This window comes from Lygodium microphyllum, chromosome 29, assembly GCF_053477565.2.
Source record: "Lygodium microphyllum isolate KBCC chromosome 29, Lygodium_microphyllum_v1.1.10, whole genome shotgun sequence".
Taxonomy (NCBI): domain Eukaryota; kingdom Viridiplantae; phylum Streptophyta; class Polypodiopsida; order Schizaeales; family Lygodiaceae; genus Lygodium; species Lygodium microphyllum.
Window position 1 is genome coordinate 105,078,372 of NC_141163.1, and position 18,318 is coordinate 105,096,689.

An 18,318-nucleotide genomic window follows, 5' to 3' on the forward strand; every position below is an offset into this window, starting at 1 on the left:
ACTCAAACTCGTAGAAGGTTGGCAATCAAGGTTGGGAGATGATGTGTTGAATGAAATTAAAGTACTTTTCAGGCAACTTATTCAAGAAGTATGTAACCTGATCGTCATCTGACTTTGGAGAGCTAACAGTGGCAAACTCGGCAAGTAACTGCCTATATTCAGCCAGCTTGACTTTCAAATTCCCTTCCTTAATAGAGAACTCCTGAAGCTCAAAATCGAGATTGATACGCCGAGTACGATCACAAGCCGCATAGCGGTCAAGAGGGTGACTCCAACTCTGACGCGAGCGGGAAGTGCTACAACTGAGAGTGAAACTCAAGAAGCAATCCTTGCATCAACTCAACATTGGCTGTGGCATTGCTGACTCTCCATTGACGGATGTAATCAAGGTGAGCTAGTCGAGGGTCTAGCATAGACTCTAGACCAATGACGAGGTTCCAAAGACCCTAAGACTCAAGCACTTGTTGCATGAAATTGACCAAGTAGTCAAATTTGACCCGTTAAAACGTGTCTTATCCGTGAAGGCATTCTTGGCCATTGCAACATGAGTGGTAGTGCTCGGAGATGGATAGTATGAAAAAGTGTAGTGTGGATAGGATGGGGAAGTGGAGTATACTTGGGAATGGGCCCAAGAGTATCCACCAGGCATACGGATAGTGTGCAAGGTGGATCCATAGGTAGGGATGGGCTAACTAGGCATAGGCATAGTAGCCACATGAGGAATCCAAGGAGGTGGGATAGGAACACGGTGAGCAGAAGATGGGAATCCCTGTAGAGGTGTAACCCAAGAAGAGTGTGAAGACGCACCATAAGCTGAGGATGGAAACCCCTGCGTTTGAGTGGTCGTGTGAGATATGAAGCTGGGGAGAGTGAGGGGGATGCCCATCACACTCAACCCAAGAGTTATGGGTGTACTCATTTGCTGAAAGGTAAGAGGCGCTGTGTTAAAGGATAGCATTCCCCTAACAAAGTACTACAGTGCAAAGAGGTAGAGAATGGGATGGAGAAGGAAAATGTGCTAGGAGCAGAGATGAAAGATCCAACCCCTAGGGTGTGTGATGCATATGTTGAGTGTAATCCAAGGTTTTGGAAAGATCATAAGAGGTGATCAAGGTGTAATATTGAAGAGGGTGGGATGGAGAAGGAAAATGTGCTAGGAGCAGAGATGAAAGATCCAACCCCTAGGGTGTGTGATGCAAATGTTGAGTGTAATCCAAGGTTTTGGAAAGATCATAAGAGGTGATCAAGGTGTAATATTGAAGAGTGTGGGATGGAAGGGAAGTGAGAAGTGTGAGTGATATGCTCAAATGAAACAGAAACTGTAGATGTACCTTAATTCCGTCTGCTTCATGAGCCCCCTCTATTGAAGTTCACATACGCAAAGCCATCCGGAACCTATACCTCAAAAGAAGAAACAAACGAGGGTTTTGATTCATGCAACACAAAAGAATTGTACAAACCTGACATTGGACCTGGCTGAGATGATGAAGATGAATCGCCAAACGTTCTAAATGCCGTATGTCCTCCATGATCGGAGAGGGGGCCAACCTCACCAACAGGTCCGGATATGGTAACAAAACTGGTAAGAGAGGTGTAAACATCACCGTACTTGTTGCGATAGTACTCCTCAAAGTCCTCCTCTATCATGTTAGTGAAATCTGGTAAAGGTGGAGTGTCGTCCTCCTCACCGAGTCCATAAAGCTATCTCAAGGCCTTCAATGATGGAGAAGCCTGATAAGACATCATAGGAACTTGAGAAGAAGGTGTCTGAGACATTGTGATTCGGTTACGAGTCGTATTGTGTACCTCGCACAAAGACTAGCTCTCCACAATATCCACAGGATACTTTTTACAAGAGCACCGGCTCTGATACCATGTGAAGAAAACTGCTAGGTTTTGCACTAAGGACACACAGAGTGTACGACCACGACATAAACACAAAGAGACAGACACAAACATAGAGGGCAAAACTCAAACCCTAAATGCAAAACTTAAAACTCAAACCCTAAACGCAAAACTCAAAAACTCAAACACAAACAAAAAAAGGAAGAGAGAGAACACAACTCTGAAGTGAATGAATGTTGTAAATGAATGTAAGAGTGTACAGTGTGCTCAAGGGCAAAGCAATCTCGGAGTGTGACATCCACCAGAGACGGATCCCAAGTCTGTGACCACCAGTCGGAGTGTAGGAGTGCTGAATAGTGAATGCAACAGGCTGGTCACCAAAACGCAACAGTTTGAAGGCTAGAAACCGGTAAACGCAGCTGTGTACCAGTTTCTAGTCTTCAGACAGTCTGCACACAGTCTGCTGTAAACAGCACGCTGAAATAGTGTCTGATGTGGCTGGCGATGACTAGATGATCAGATCACAGTAGATGATGATATCGCCAGCAGCTGACGTCAGCATGGATGAAGGCGCCAGTAGCAAGAGCAAACACGGATGGAGTGGCAGCAATCTAGAGGGCTGGACAGCCACATGAGAGGAGGCCGATGGCTGAAATCTGCACGTGGAGTGAGAAACATGCACAGACGGAATGAATCTGAATGGGGGCAGCCTGTCTATTTATAGATGTGGAAGGGAGCCCCAAAAATTAGGGTTTCCACTGAACTCTCTCGAACCGCTCCCTGTTTTAGGGTTTTAACTTTTACTCTAAAAGAGCATTTTTTAGTGTGTTTTGGGGCTGTTTAAGAGGCTAATCAGCAAGTAATGCATATTTTAGCTCAACACCCTAGGGTCCAATCTGATATCAACTGACCAACAAAACCCAATCGGCATAACTTATCACAACTTTTGCCTTTGACACCCACTGCATCCTTAAGGTTCTTGGCTTGTTAAAATGGAGTATCTACCATGTGCATCACATGTGCTGAAACAACCTTGCAAATGTTATCATCAAGATTAAAGTATCTCAAAATTTCACGTTCTCTTAGCACTCACCTTGTAGTTAAAAGGCTTCGATAGAAGCAACACATTGACTATGAAGAGACCTTTGCCTCTACTATTGCACAAATGATATCTTTCCATCTATCAATTGTGCTAGCTACTCAACATCAAATGGATGTCAAAAGTGCCTTTTGAATGGTTATCTAGAAGAGAAAGTCTATGTGAATAGCCACCCGGAATTTATTTTTTTGGCCGAAAAGACAAGATCCTTCATTTATAGAAGGTCTTTATGGGGTAAAGCAAACATTGCAGTCTTGGTTCTAGAGGGATGGACAAATTCCATCAGGCTCACAAATACCATTCTACCCCCTTATGACCCAAACTTGTATGTTTGTATCACTTCAGAGGAAATCAACTACATCCTACTATATATAGATAATTTACTTCTCACTAGCTCAAATTCGCCACAACCGAAATTAAGACTCAACTTAGTTCCACATGTGAGATAACCAACCTAGGTCAATTGTCCTATTTTTTGGGGATTGAGGTAGTTCGTTTCGAGGATAGTATTTTTGTGTCACGGTATAAGTGTACTCTTATAGATCAAGCACGGCTTGTAACCACACCTCTCAATCCCATTGTCCACTTATCTAAGGATACTATTAATCAACCCTTCGATCAATATCTATAGGTTGTAAATAGCACTATACTCAGCCAACCAATTTGGTCTATTGTGAATTAAACAAAAAAAGTTTCCGTGCAACACCAAGACCATCTATCTAAGGAGCTTACTGGAAACACTTTAGTTCCCTTGTACTGCTTCAATTATTATCTACTACAACAACCAAAGTGCAATTGCACTGGCTAGTAATCCCATCATCACTCCACGGATGAGGCACGTTGGAGTACACTTCCATCTCCCTAGAGAGCAAGTTGAGCTAGGTACTATTCACCTAAAGTTTGTGCCTTCATGTGACAATTTTATAGCATATTGACCAAGGCAATCAATCAGCTAGTTCTTTAGTGCCTACTTTCCTGCAGCGGCTCAAGTACACCCTCCCTTGTTGCTTCAACCTGATGGAGAGAAAATGGCTCCCTCTAAGTTTCCCTTCCACTTTGAAGGGGACGGCTTTTCTCTTGATGGCGACAAGGTATGACTTACAAATTGATTCAGATTGATTCAGACATTGTGTGTTTATTTTGTACTTTATAGCATTATCAAGATGACCATAATTGTAGAAGGCGCTTGGGCAAGTGAATAATTCCCATGCAAGGGCATTGTCCAAGTGAAACCGTTGCATAGTATTATATATGAGCACGACAATCTACATTGCCTCTTACATAACTCTAGTGCATCAACATTCTATTTTTGTAAACAAGTAATTGTGTGCATTTATCCCTGTTTGGCCTTTGGATTCTATCCCTGTTTGGCATTTGGATTCAAGAGGCCAACCAACCAATATCAAATTTGGGACTAAATTTATCTCGCGAGGAGCAGTGTAAAGGCCAATCCCCAAGCAAACCAAGGGGCAATTTGCTTTTAAGGCTTGCTAGCCATTTATGATAGCAAGTGGCACTTGGATTATCAAAAAAGTTCAGAAAACCTTAGTTGTTGTATTGCATCCATTTGCAATTGAAGATAAAGAAATACTGCAAGGAACATCAATTTGGGGCCAATAGGTTGTTCATTGTCTAAGATTAAAGTGGTAGAGTGTGCATTTCAGTTTATGTGATCTATCTACTTGCTATGTGGCAAAGACTTCTATTACTTTTATTTTCTTGCATTGCACGCACTTGAGGTGCTATCTTTTCTTATGGAAAACCACCTATTAAATGCAAGCCCATCTCTATTTTCTGCATCCTATTAATAAAGGATGTTGCTAGCCTCTTCCTCTTGACTTTTTCAAACCTGGACAAGGACATAAGGATCAAAAAAAAAATTGGTTGTATTTTTCCCATATATCTGTCACAAGACTGTGACAACTAGTACCTTTTTGTTGATTTCTTTATTACATATTTTATTTGGTTTTTTCTTTTTGGAATGATCCCTCTCGAAATCTAAATGCCCGAGTTGCATAGCCAGTATGTGAAACTGACAGGAATATCTAGTGAGTCAAGACTGGACAGTTAAGGTCCAGTATAAGTCTGGAAGAGACGGATGGCACTGTAGATTGACAAGCCTGAAAGAGACTTGTGAAAGTGTATATGGACAAGTGTGTTAAAGAGCTAGCTTGGAAGAGACTAGTCCAAAGTGAAGATGGACAAATCTTCAAGAGATTAGTCCATGTGAGGTCATCAGTGGAAATTCACTTTCAGTTGAGCTACATTACAGATTTGGATGTAGCCTTAGTCTGCAAAGATGGTCAAAAGACTAGTGGGGATGCAATGGAAGCAACTCCTAAAATTTAGGGAGTTACTATTTTTAGACCCCAGAATCTGTTCGCGTCATTATCTTCGTTTTTGTACGAGGATTAATCCTCTGGTCTGTGCTGAGGCCAAATTTTGAATCCAGGATGGAGAATTTTAAACCGAAAGGTTTAAACAGGAAAATTGTTACATGTATGCCATGTGTCACAATTTGGGCATAAATTCCCAAAAGAGAGAGAGAGGGCAGCACAAAAACGAGTGCCAATGCATGGGGGGCTCAATTTTGGTGAAAGAGAGATGGATTACTGCAGATGGAGAGCTCTTGAGAGCTGGTCTACCTTGTCTATGATGCACAGAGGGCTGAGCTTGCTTCCTACTCTCTCTTTCTCTCCCTGACAGTACGGTTATGCTGCAGAATCAAGGGATTTTCTTCTAATTCAGGTACAGCTGTGTGGAATATGCTGTTTTTGCATGAGGCAAGAGCCTCCTTTCTCCAGGAACAGGAGCAGTTATTTGCAGTTCCCAGCAGGGACAGGTGAGGGTGGTAACCTCACCAAGCAAGTGCCTGAAACAGCACTAAACCAGAACTGATTCTGGACTGTTCAGAGGGTATTTCAGAGCCCAATTGATGTTAGAATCAAGGGGCACTTGGCCCAGATGATGCAAGACAGTGCAGGGAACAGTATGAGCCGAAAACAGGTCTCAGAACAGGTCTGAACCAGTAATTACAGTGGGCAAAATAGTGCAGGGAACAGTATGTGTCGTAAACAGGTCTCAGAACAGGTCTGAACCAGTAATTACAGCAGACTGAAATGGTCAATTCTGCACTCCAACCAGAAGTTTCAGACTTGGGCAGAGTTTCCCCTCCTGGTCAACTTGATTTGGGTCAGTAGTTGTACTATAATGCTGTCAAATTTCACCCAGAATAGGTGAAAGACAGCCCATTGTACTCTCTCTCTTTTTAAAAATAAAGAAATACCGCAAGGGGCGCCTAACTTAAGGGCCAACAGGGTGTCTGTGTGGCAACGGGAGCATTTTAGCTTCCTGTTTTTCTTCTTGATTCTATGTCTTTAAGTTCAGATAAAGTGGGCGACTGTGAATTGGGTGAAAGCATTTATATATTTTGGTTGTACACTACCACCCTTCCCAGTGAACAAGCCGGTTCCATGGTTCCCTTGCCGGGACCGAATCACTTTTTCCCTAAAGAGTGAGCCAGGGTTTGTTTGGGTGTAAGACACAGAATTGTGCATTATGGCTGATAGAAAGGAAGACACCAGAGAGGAAGCGTCTTCATCATAGGAGATCCCTGTTGTTCATGAGGTGGGAGAGTCTTCTAGACCTCCACAGTTTGTTACTCCTCCTGTTATGGTTGAGCCACAAGTTCTTACGGCTTCTTCTATGGATGAAGACACTTTCAAGACTCAGTTAGTTGCTGCTGCGAGTATGTTTACTCAAGTGATGCAGAATCCAAGGTTTTTGGCATTTTTGCAGCCATCTGCAAAGATTTTGGATCCAGTAGAGGTCCAGGATAAGGGTAAGCATGCTGCAGATTCAGTGGAAACACCAAGGCAGCTTGCGGAGTCAATGGAGACTCCAAGATTGGTTCCAACTGTCCAGGAACAGGTGGCGGAAACACTAGTTACACAGGCATTGCCAGTTCAGCTCGCCACTTTACAGCAGCCAATTGTTGGTTTAAATGGACAGGGAAACTGTTTTCAAGCTTTACCACAGGTTTTCCCACCGATTTCGGTACATCCTGGGTACTTTGGAGGTGGATCTGTATTTCAGAGTATGGCTGGTTATGCACCTGGAAATCAGATTTATGTACTAGAAATAGTGTTTGGGGGTACACAGGGTTTTATGCCAAACCCCATGTATGGCAATATACACATGCAGCCTGGATTTCAGGGAGTTCAAGGCAGTTTTGGCATGCCACAGGGCACTTTTGGTATGGCTGGTTATCAAAATCAACAAGCAAGTATTGTGTCTACAAGCCCTGTAGTCAATGGTCCGACAACTTCCATGCCATCTGTTAGTGTTCCTATGTTACAGGCATATCCTACGGACCCTTTGATGGCTCACGAGAAGCCAAAGCCATACAAGGAAGGTGGTGCAGCCGTACAATTTGATATCTTTCAAGGATTTGAAGATAGGACTAAGGCTCTCTCTTTCTTACAGTAGTTTGATGCCGCATTTGCAGGAGGAAACTTTACAGAGCCTTCTAGGGTCCGGAAAGCTGCCACTTTTCTTAAGGACAATGCTAGTCAGTGGTGGAGTACACTGTTGATGCAAGGACAGGCTCCTGCCACTTGGACTTACTTTAAGCAAGTATTTGCTTCTGCTTGGTTGACCAATGAATTTGAGATCAATGTTATGTCAACTTGGCACAATTTGGATGCATCTAAATGCAAGGATCTGGAAGACTATAACAAGAAGTTTTGGAAGGCTTTACTTCCAGTAACTTCTTGCAGGGTTGTGCCATTGACCGAGCAAATAGAGAAATATTGCTGTGGGCTGCCCAAGGAACTCCGGAATTATTGTACAAAGACAGGTCACCACTTTGACTCAGTTAATTGAGAAGGCTACAACAGGAAATGCAATATTGTTGGGACAGTCAAGTGGTTTTGGGGGCAGCATTAAACAGGACAAATCTGAAAATTTTTCAGCAAAGAAGCCATTTGGTAAACAGGTTTATTAGAATTCTCAAAGCACAGGTAAATCTTGACAATTCAAGAAGAAGCCAGCCAAGTTCTTTGGACAGCAGCCAAAGGACCAGAAGAAACCTTTTGTGCGCAAGTCTCTTAAAGAGAGAAAGGCTTTAATGGCTGAGAGGAAATGCTTTATCTGTGAGCAGACTGGTCATATTGCGTCTAACTATCCGGACAAGAATAAGAGATCAGCTGATGATGATAAAGAGGACAGGAAAGGAAAGAAGCCCAAACCTTCAGCAGGTTTAGTGCCAGATATGCTGGGAGACAAGCCACACTCGGATGCTAATGAGCTTTGCATAGCTTGGGGTAAAGTTAGGGATCAACATGTACTCATATTCTTTGATCCTGGAGCTAAGGCAAACTTTATCTCACCAGAGTTGGCTTCTACTTTGGGCATCGGAGCAAATGAGATGGGCTACACAGCAGAGGCAGGGTTGGCATGTCCTGGCCACTCAGAGTCTGTGACACCCATTCTTGGAAAGCTGCATCTTCATGTACAATCTTATGTTGATGCAAAAGAATTTTATATCATGCCACTTGAAGGCTGTGATGTCTTGTTGGGAATGCCATGGATGTTCAGAAAGCATGGTGTGTTGGATGCCTTTAACAAGACACTGACTTTGGAACATAGGGGAAAGACTCATGTGCTTGATGTGAAGCTTAAAGGAGAGTTTGTACCTGTTGTATCGGCTTCTGCCATTACATCTGTAATAAAGAATCATCTTTCTGCGTACTTGATTTTTGCATGTGATGTCAAGGATAATGATGAGTCAAATTTTTCTATGTTAGATAGAGACAGGTCTGCTTTCTTGTCTCAGTTCAATGATTGTTTTTCTGACTCATTACCATCACAGTTGCCACCAGAGAGGTCTAAGGATCATGCAATAGATTTGGTGCGAGGCAGTAGTCCACCAAATAGACCTCCGTATAGGGTTAGTGCAGCCCAACACAAAGAGATATTGAGCCAGGTGAATGAGCTGTTGGAAAAAGGGCTGATTCAGCCAAGTTCATCTCCCTTTTGCTCACCAGTGCTCCTAGTGCAGAAGAAGGATGGCTCTTGGGGCATGTGCATAGATTATTGAGCGTTCAACAAGAGTACCATCAAGAACAGGTTCCCCATTCCAAGAATTGACGACATCCTGGACCGTTTGGAAGGAGCGTCAATTTTCAGCAGGATAGATTTGAAGAGTGGATACCATCAGATCAGAATTAAGCAAGAGGATGTGCATAAGACTGCATTTAGGACCATGTTTGGTCTCTATGAGTTCTTGGTAATGCCATTTGGACTTACTAATGCTCCTGCTACGTTTAATCGAACAATGGACAGGATTTTTCGTCCATACAGGCAGTTTGTTGGTATATTCTTTGATGACATGATTGTCTTTTCAAAGAATGAACAGGAGCATAGAGAACACTTGAAAGCAGTCTTTGATGAGCTTTGCAGTAATAGGTTGCTTATCAATGGCAAGAAGAGTGAGTTCTTCTTGGAAGAAATCCAGTTTCTGGGACACAGTGTGTCAAAGGATGGTGTCCGAATGGATCCTGCTAAGGTTGAAGCAATTAGAACATGGCCAGATTTGAAGACTGTCCGTGATGTTAGAAGTTGCTTGGGTTTGTGTTCTTACTACAGGAGGTTCATTCGCAATTTTGCAGAGATTGCTTCACCTTTACATGCTTTACAGAAGAAAGGAGTCTCTTTCCAGTGGACACAGAAAGAGATTTCAGATTTTAATCTTCTTAAAGAAAATATGACTTCTAGTCCAGTGATCATTCTACCAGATCTTAAGAAGTCATTTGTTGTCCAATGTGATGCCTATGGCAATAGCATTGGTGCAGTGTTAATGCAAGATGGCCGGGTAGTGGCTTATGAAAGTAAAATCTTGCGAGGGCTAGAGAAGACTATGCATGTCTATGAGAAAGAATTGTCGGCTGTGATTCATGCGCTTTCTTGTTGGAAACACTACCTAATTGGGGAAGATTTTGTTGTCCAGACAGATCATCAGACATTGCCTTATTTCTTAACTCAGACTAAGCTATCAGAAAACCATATGCGTTGGGCAAACTTTTTGTCAATGTTCCATTTTCATATTATGCATGTGGAAGGCAAAAAGAATGTTGTGGCTGATGCTTTGTCAAGGAAGCCACAAATTTCAGCTGCGTCAATTCCTTATCATCATGAGCTTGATGATATGAAGGAACAATATGCTGATGATGCAGATTTTGCAAGGATCTTTAAACAGCCTGTCAATGGACAACATCATGAGCATTATCTTCTCAAGGATGGTTTCATGTTGATGCATGGTAGACTATGTGTGACTATGCCATTGAGACGGAAAGTTATGACAGAGAGTCATTCTCCACCGTATGCACGGCATCGTGGAATTCATGCAACAGTCAAAGCAGTAGAGACATTCTTTTATTGGCCTACTTTGAGAAGAGACGTGGATGCTTTTGTGCAGCAGTGTTTGATTTGCCAGAAGGTCAAGTTTGACAGGCAAAAAGCACCAGGGCTTTTACAGCCATTGCCTATTCCGGATAAACCATGGGAAAGCATAGCTATGGATTTTATCTTTGATCTTCCAAGGACACAGACAGGAAATGATGGGATATGGACTATTATTTGCAGGTTTAGCAAACATGCTCATTTCATTCCTGTCAGGAAGAAGATAAAACCAAATCAAATGGCACGTTTGTTTATGTGCAATGTCTTCAAGTATCATGGTATGCCACAGTCTATTGTCAGTGACCGTGATCCACGGATGACAAGTCTATTCTGGAGAGGCATATTTGAGAACATGGGCACAACGCTTAAGTTCTCATCATCATTTCATCCACAGACTGATGGACAGTCAGAAGAGGCAAATTCTATTGTCTTGGATCTGCTCAAGTGCTATGTATCAGAGCACAAGTCAAAGTGGGAGTAGTATTTGCCTTTGGTTGAGTATGCATACAATAATACTGTGCATTCGTCAACAGGCAAAGCCCCTTTTGAAATTGTTGAAGGTGGTAAAAAGGTTCCTCTCATTTTGCATACAAAGGATAAGATCTTTCAGGCAGATCAGTATGTGCAGAGTATGGGTGAAATGTATCAGAAAGTTAAGCATACCCTTGAAAGGACTCGGGAAAAGCAAAAGAAAGCTGTTGATCATCACCGTCGTGAATTGATATTTTCACTTGGTGATTGGGTACTGTTGCGGTTTAAAAAGGCACACTTAAAGAAGCAGAAAGGCAAGGAAAGTCTTTTCACTAAGCTTAGTATAACAGAGAAGATTAGTGATGTCAGTTATAGGCTGAAATTGCCTAACAATTGGAAGATTCGTAATGCTTTCCATGTAAGTCTTCTTAGATCCTATGTCGGTGATGTGCCAGAAGATATGCCAGCTGAGGAACAGCCCGAGGTTGAGGAACTTGATGAAATTCTTGTTCCAGAACGGATATTGGCACACAAGGAAAGGAAAGTGAAAGGCAAAGTTGCTAGAAGGTATTTGGTTAAGTTCAAGAACTATCCAGCTATAGATGCTAAGTGGATGGACGAAGGTGAACTTGCAGAGTCACCTAATGTGTTGGAACTTTACCTTGAAGCATTTCGCTTGCAACCTACCTTGACCCCTTGTATCTCTAAGCTGAAATAGATTGTCAAAGTGACAATTGCTTAAGAAAGAAATTATGTACAGAAACAGATTTTGTACAAGTTAACACTTATTGTGTCCATATGGTTTTCTCAGTGCTAAAGAAGTAAGTATTGCTTGCAAGAATAAAGTTTTTACTTCTATTGAATTGAATACATGTTGTAACAATGGTTATTCGATCGGGCATGTATTCTGTGAATTGACTCGATGGGGATATCATTTTGATGTACCGGCCACTAGATCTCTAGTCAGGGTGATGTGAAGCCATCAAATGAGAATCTACCACTATGGGGATATCATTGTGGTGTACCGGCCACTATATCTCGAAACAGTGATGTGGAGTCACATGATGATAGTCTGCCATGTTTCACATTTAGAACATACATGCGTTAACAGTGTGTTCAATACACAATGTTGACTGATAGCATGTATGTGTTGTACATGTGCTGCCAAGTGTAAGTTCACTGGGTTAGCTAGAAGCATGTACGACATTCATGCAAACGAGGAGGTTTGCGATTTCGAGAGGGAGGTATGTCACAAGACTGTGACAACTAGTACCTTTTTGTTGATTTCTTTATTACATATTTTATTTGGTTTTTCTTTTTGGAAGAATCCCTCTTGAAATCTAAATGCTCGAGTTGCATGGCCAGTATGTGAAACGGACAAGAATGTCTAGTGAGTCAAGACTGGACAGTTAAGGTCCAATATAAGTCTGGAAGAGACTGATGGCACTGTAGATTGACAAGCCTGGAAGAGACTTGTGAAAGTGTATATGGACAAGTATGTTGAAGAACTAGCCTGGAAGAGACTAGTTCAAAGTGAAGATGGACAAATCTTCAAGAGATTCGTCCATGTGGGGTCATCAGTGGAAATTCACTTTCAGTTGAGCTACATTACAGATTTGGATGCAGCCTTAGTCTGCAAAGATGGTCAAAAGACTAGTGGAGATGCAATGGAAGCAACTCCTAAAATTTAGGGAGTTACTATTTTTGGACCCTAGAATCTGTTCGCGTCATTATCTTCATTTTTGTACGAGGATTAATCCTCTGGTTTGTGCCGAGGTCAAATTTTGAACCGAGGATGGAGAATTTTAAACCGAAAGGTTTAAACAGGAAAATTGTTACATGTATGCCATGTGTCACAATTTGGGCATAAATTCCCAAAAGAGAGAGAGAGAGGGCAGCACAAAAACGAGTTTCAATGCATGGGGGGCTCAATTTTGGTGAAAGGGAGATGGATTGTTGCAGATGGAGAGCTCTTGAGAGCTGGTCTACCTTGTCTATGATGCACAGAGGGCTGAGCTTGCTTCCTACTCTCTCTTTCTCTCCCTGACAGTACGGTTATGCTGCAGAATCAAGGGATTTTCTTCTAATTCAGGTACAGCTGTGTGGAATATGCTGTTTTTGCATGAGGCAAGAGCCTCCTTTCTCCAGGAACAGGAGCAGTTATTTGCAGTTCCCAGCAGGGACAGGTGAGGGTGGTAACCTCACCAAGCAAGTGCCTGAAACAGCACTAAACCAGAACTGATTCTGGACTGTTCAAAGGGTATTTCAGAGCCCAATTGATGTTAGAATCAAGGGGCACTTGGCCCAGATGATGCAAGACAGTGCAGGGAACAGTATGAGCCGAAAACAGGTCTCAGAACAGGTCTGAACCAGTAATTACAGTGGGCAAAATAGTGCAGGGAACAGTATGTGTCGTAAACAGGTCTCAGAACAGGTCTGAACCAGTAATTACAGCAGACTGAAATGGTCAATTCTGCACTCCAACCAGAAGTTTCAGACTTGGGCAGAGTTTCCCCTCCTGGTCAACTTGATTTGGGTCAGTAGTTGTACTATAATGCTGTCAAATTTCACCCAGAATAGGTGAAAGACAGCCCATTGTACTCTCTCTCTTTTTAAAAATAAAGAAATACCGCAAGGGGCGCCTAACTTAAGGGCCAACAGGGTGTCTGTGTGGCAACGGGAGCATTTTAGCTTCCTGTTTTTCTTCTTGATTCTATGTCTTTAAGTTCAGATAAAGTGGGCGACTGTGAATTGGGTGAAAGCATTTATATATTTTGGTTGTACACTACCGCCCTTCCCAGTGAACAGGCCGGTTTCATATATCAACTAGATATGGAAATAGAAATACACACATGCTCTTATGGCATGTCATGTTACGTTGAAGCATCATAGCAAACAAAAGAGGACTGTGGAACTCAAATCCGATTTATTGGAATGTTAAATCAAGTTATTACCACCCTTTCCAAGGAGAAAGACTAGTTTCATGGTTCCATTGCTTGGATATCATCTAATCCCTTGACTTGGTAGACCTAATGCACCTGGATAAATGTTAGAAATGTTGTAAGTGCTGAAATTGTGTTCACCTGACAATATTGCTAGTCATCAATTATAAAGAAATACTCGTCTACAAAAAACAAACACAATTATACGTCAAAGTATAGACTAATTAAAAACTCAATAGGATTGGGGTAACTCAAAGGCAATCAACAATAAAGATGAAGGAATAATAATGAATAAATACAATGCTCATGCGGTAAACACACTATGAAAAGTAAATACAAAACCTCAACTCCCAAATCTCTATGACCGGGGCACAAAGAGTGTATCATCCTTTGTACGGATCCTGAAACCTAGCACACTCTTTGAATGTGTTTTGCAACAGCAAACGCAGATCTATAGAATCTGCATCAATGCAAGATGTGACTGGGACAGCTCAAAAGAGATGGCAACAAGCTGAAATCAGTCTGGATGAAGTAAGCAGGAGCAAAAACTGTAAATACAGCTGCATCTGATGATGTGGCAGGCTGGCAACAGCAATGGGACAATTGGCGCACGCTATAGGATGACATGGCACGCTAGTGACTACATGGAAGCTGAAAACGCAGGCTGGAAGTGGAGCAGCAAACACATGGGATGAAGGTCGCTCAATTGATGGTGATGGCTGAAAACAAAGGCAGCAGGCTGGAAAACTGCCGCCAGCAGCTACGTCCAGCAGGTGGAGGGCTGGATGCAGGCACTTGACTATAGACAGCAGCTCAAGCTCAGATATCCTTTAGTAATTGGGGCGTGGATAGCAAAAACAAGGTGCCAACAATTTGCAAAACAAGGATGGGTTGAGCAGTGGGCAGCCTATCTTTTTATAGATTGGTGGATCCTCCTAAATTAGAGTTTGGCTTATGGGACATAGACACAGTCTTAGTAACACATTTGTTTTTACATGAGAGTTTGGAAATGTGAGTTTTGGGGTTGTAATGAAGAGCTAATCAATTTATAATATAGTTTTTAGCTCAGCATTGATGCCATGCACAAGCTATGGAAATGCCACTAGGAAGAACCTCCACTTAAAATGTCTAAGAGAGAGAAACTAATGCACAAAGACTAAATCATAGCTCCTAATATCCTCATTTGACTGAATTTTGAGGCTCACAGACAAGACATGGCCATACAAGGCACCCATTTGCTAATAATGATCAGGATGACACATTGGTCACTAGGCTAGTAAAATGGTCGCCAAAGGGAGGTAGACTCAAGGGCAACTGAAGGAGAGGACAAGATGAAGAGTAGAAAATCCAATCTAAAGAGGAATGAGTATTGAAGATATGAAGACCCACAAATGCCCTATTTATAGGGAATTTTGGTGCATTTGTCCTACCATGTGAAATAAATGCCAAAAAATACCAATAGTGTCTTTTTGGGATTGTTAATGAAGAGCAAAAATTAAGTGTTAATGCACTACAATAATTTGTTAATGCATGTGAGGATTCTACTTGCTCAACAAGTGCACCACTTGATTGAAAATTGGCATCAATGTTTCTTTCACCCTTACAAGTTACCATTCAATGCAAGAGAAGATACATATACAGCTTAGGAGTATCATTTCCTCAACAATGTGAGAGCTACTCTAATTAGATGAATGTACATTAGACATCTCGTATCCAAGCTTGTGGCTCTAGTATTTTAGGATCATCCATTAATATTGATCCAACTTTGTGGCCTAAGGGATGCCATGCATGTGGTGTAATAGGATACATTGTCCTTGGCATGTTGTCCTTGGCAAGTAGCATGCAATTATCCAAGTAGGTGGCTTCAAAAGTTGTGGCACACTCAAACTTGTGTGTTGCAATTCCAAATTCATATTCAAGCACATCATTTCAAACAGTTGACTAGACCGTTAATAAATTCATTGAACATCAATCGACTACTTTCCTTGAAATCCCAATTATAGTAGAAGTTTTTGGTGCAATATGTGATTGGTTCTTAGGCTAGTTTCAAACCCATCCAAACGGGTCTGATGTCTCCTTTATAAACTCAACAATGGGTTTCGAACTTAGGCTAACAGTAATCTAACAAAAAAGTAAGCTCTTCCAAACGTGAAAGGGCTATTGGTGTCTTGGGAGAAGATGTGCTTACTATACCTCAAGCCATTGGTTCAAAACTCCCGTTAATGTGAATTGGGAACAGACAACTCTTGGGTGAGGTAGCCATGGCAGTCATAATTATGCATGCAAGACATTTTCCTTATTTTTCCTATGGCTAATATGTCAGCTCAACACTCTTGTGATGCTAAAACGTCTGAACGAGTCTGAAGTAGACCTTAATCTAAAATCCATTAACCATTTGGATACTTTCCAAGTAGTGATCGAGCTAACTCAAAGATTCTCAATGTCTAAGAGGCAACGAAGTTGAAGAAACCTTCAATTTAAGGCAAGAGATCAAAACCCAAACTATCTCACTAACATGAATGTGTGGGGCAACAAGGTCACGGCATGACCATAGGCAACAGCTATTTAGCATGCTACTTAGATAGTGAAAGGAATGGCCACTTTTTGTCACTTTGGTTCAGCTCCATGTCCCCATTATGTATCCCATGTAGCCAATTGAAGGGCCAAAAAAGATTGAAATCTTGCTTGAAAGTTGCCCAACCTATATGTCCCTTAAGCTCCCACTTACTAGAGGGTAACTTTACCAAAAGGGTTGTTTCAGCAATTCAACATCGGAAGTGCTCATTTGGCCTGACCTTGAAAGCTTGGTGACAAAAAATGCCATAACAAGCCCACTCGGAGCTGGTTCATCCATCCTTCCATTCTTCCCTGGTCAACTACTAATAAAGCCACATCCATCCTTCCTTTCACTCTTCCCTAGTCGACTACTAATAAAGCCACATATATCTCTCATCTATACATTCTACTTCACAGAGAGCGAGAGAGAGGATTAGGAGATCATCACTCTCTCTTAATGCCAAAGAGAATGCCTTTTTCACCCCCTATTGTCAGATTCAGAAACGAGTCAAAACTACTAGCCTAGTTATTAGTATCCAACCCACCTACTACACCTGCAAATTCTCGACATGCATTTTTGTCTTTTCAGAAGTTTTCTTACGCCCGATGCATTGCATTTCTTTTCTAGAAGAAGCTATAGTTCTGTATCGGTAGCAAATTTTGCATTTTTTCACTGTTCGATTCTCTTGATTACCACCTCCTGCATGAAGAGAATACCTAGTAAGTCAAACGCCGAAGCCTCGCAGTCTTCTTCCAGAAATAAGGCCTTTTGCAACACGATGAACAGATCTCCTCTGTTGCTGAAAATCGAGCTTCTTCGTGGCTTTTTTTTACAGGCACACACGGCGACTAATCATTCTTCGTGTAGAAAAACATTTCAAAAGGGGGAGAGCTGAAAAGCGTCTCACAGTAGGCGATTCTGCATAACAAACGAAGGCTCAGAATTGCCAATTCCTAATTGCAGATATCCATATATTGTGGCAGTAATATAGATACTCGCGATCTTAACCCTAAACAGAAGAAAGACGCTTTGCAAACTTCGAGGATAGCGAAAAAAAGTAGATGCTTGGTGTGAGCGCGAGAAAAGGATGAGTGTGATAGAAGATTATTGTAACCAACCTGAGGAAGCGGTCGCCATAGCCAGACCTTTGTGAGCTGCAGAACATGAGCATCGCACCTGATCGAGAGGGAAAGAAAACAAGCCAATAAGGTCACCTAAGTTGTGCTTTAATTTTCCAGGTTTTAAGTGGTCTTTCACGCGGCGTTTATTTTAATGCGCAGAATATAGTAATTTCGAAAGAAGAGGGCATGTACATCACCACATTCGGGTAAAGCGATCCTACATTTGAGATTTAAAAAGCTTAGATATCAGCTTCAGATCATCATCCTTCTTAGCAAACTTTTTGAGTATGTAATAGCTAACAATAACAACCCCATGAAGAGTACCAGGCAAGACATAAGCAGGTTTGAACTGCCCAAAGGCAATAGTGTTCCTAAGGGTCCATAGACTTAGCAAAGTAACACCTCGAACTATCCCCCAAATCTTCTTCAAGACTTCATTGAAGTTTCCATGATCTCCAAGTAGGATTTGTTTTCATTCCATTGACTGGGGGAGATTGATCTTGTCCATAGAAGCTCTATCTTCTACCAAAGCACTTGAGTCTCTCAACAACCCTAAAAAAATGCTTAATAGATTCCTCTTACAAAAGACACGAACTATAAAACCTATAAAAACTTGGAAACTTTGTCATGAGAAGCAAGCTTATTTGTCATTACCCTCCAAAGAAAGGTATTCATTTTGTAGGAGGGCATGGCCTTTCAAGCTTTCTTAAGCCACTTCTTCCAAGTTCTAAGAGTCCCTTGGCTCAACTTTATGCTGAGACTCCAAGGCTCTTAAGTACTATCTAGATTTAGGCTCCTAAAAGTTGGTTCTTTTATTGGCTG

General features: G+C 41.8%; 1 protein-coding gene across 2 annotated transcripts in view; it reads right to left on the reverse strand.

Annotated features, from left to right (window-relative positions):
- The window catches only part of LOC148010984 (DEAD-box ATP-dependent RNA helicase 8-like), a 55,515-nt gene extending 37,863 nt beyond the window's left edge, over positions 1 to 17,652 (reverse strand). Inside the window, exons 1-2 of one of the 2 annotated variants that reach the window (XM_087671008.1) lie at positions 17,494 to 17,652; positions 17,092 to 17,293 (exon numbers count right to left, since the gene is read on the reverse strand). The gene's annotated coding sequence lies outside the window, so the exon portion shown is untranslated. The remainder of the gene's footprint in view (positions 1 to 17,091; positions 17,294 to 17,493) is intronic. The other variant, XM_087671009.1, reaches the window with a different exon arrangement.
- Positions 17,653 to 18,318: the final 666 nt, after the last annotated feature.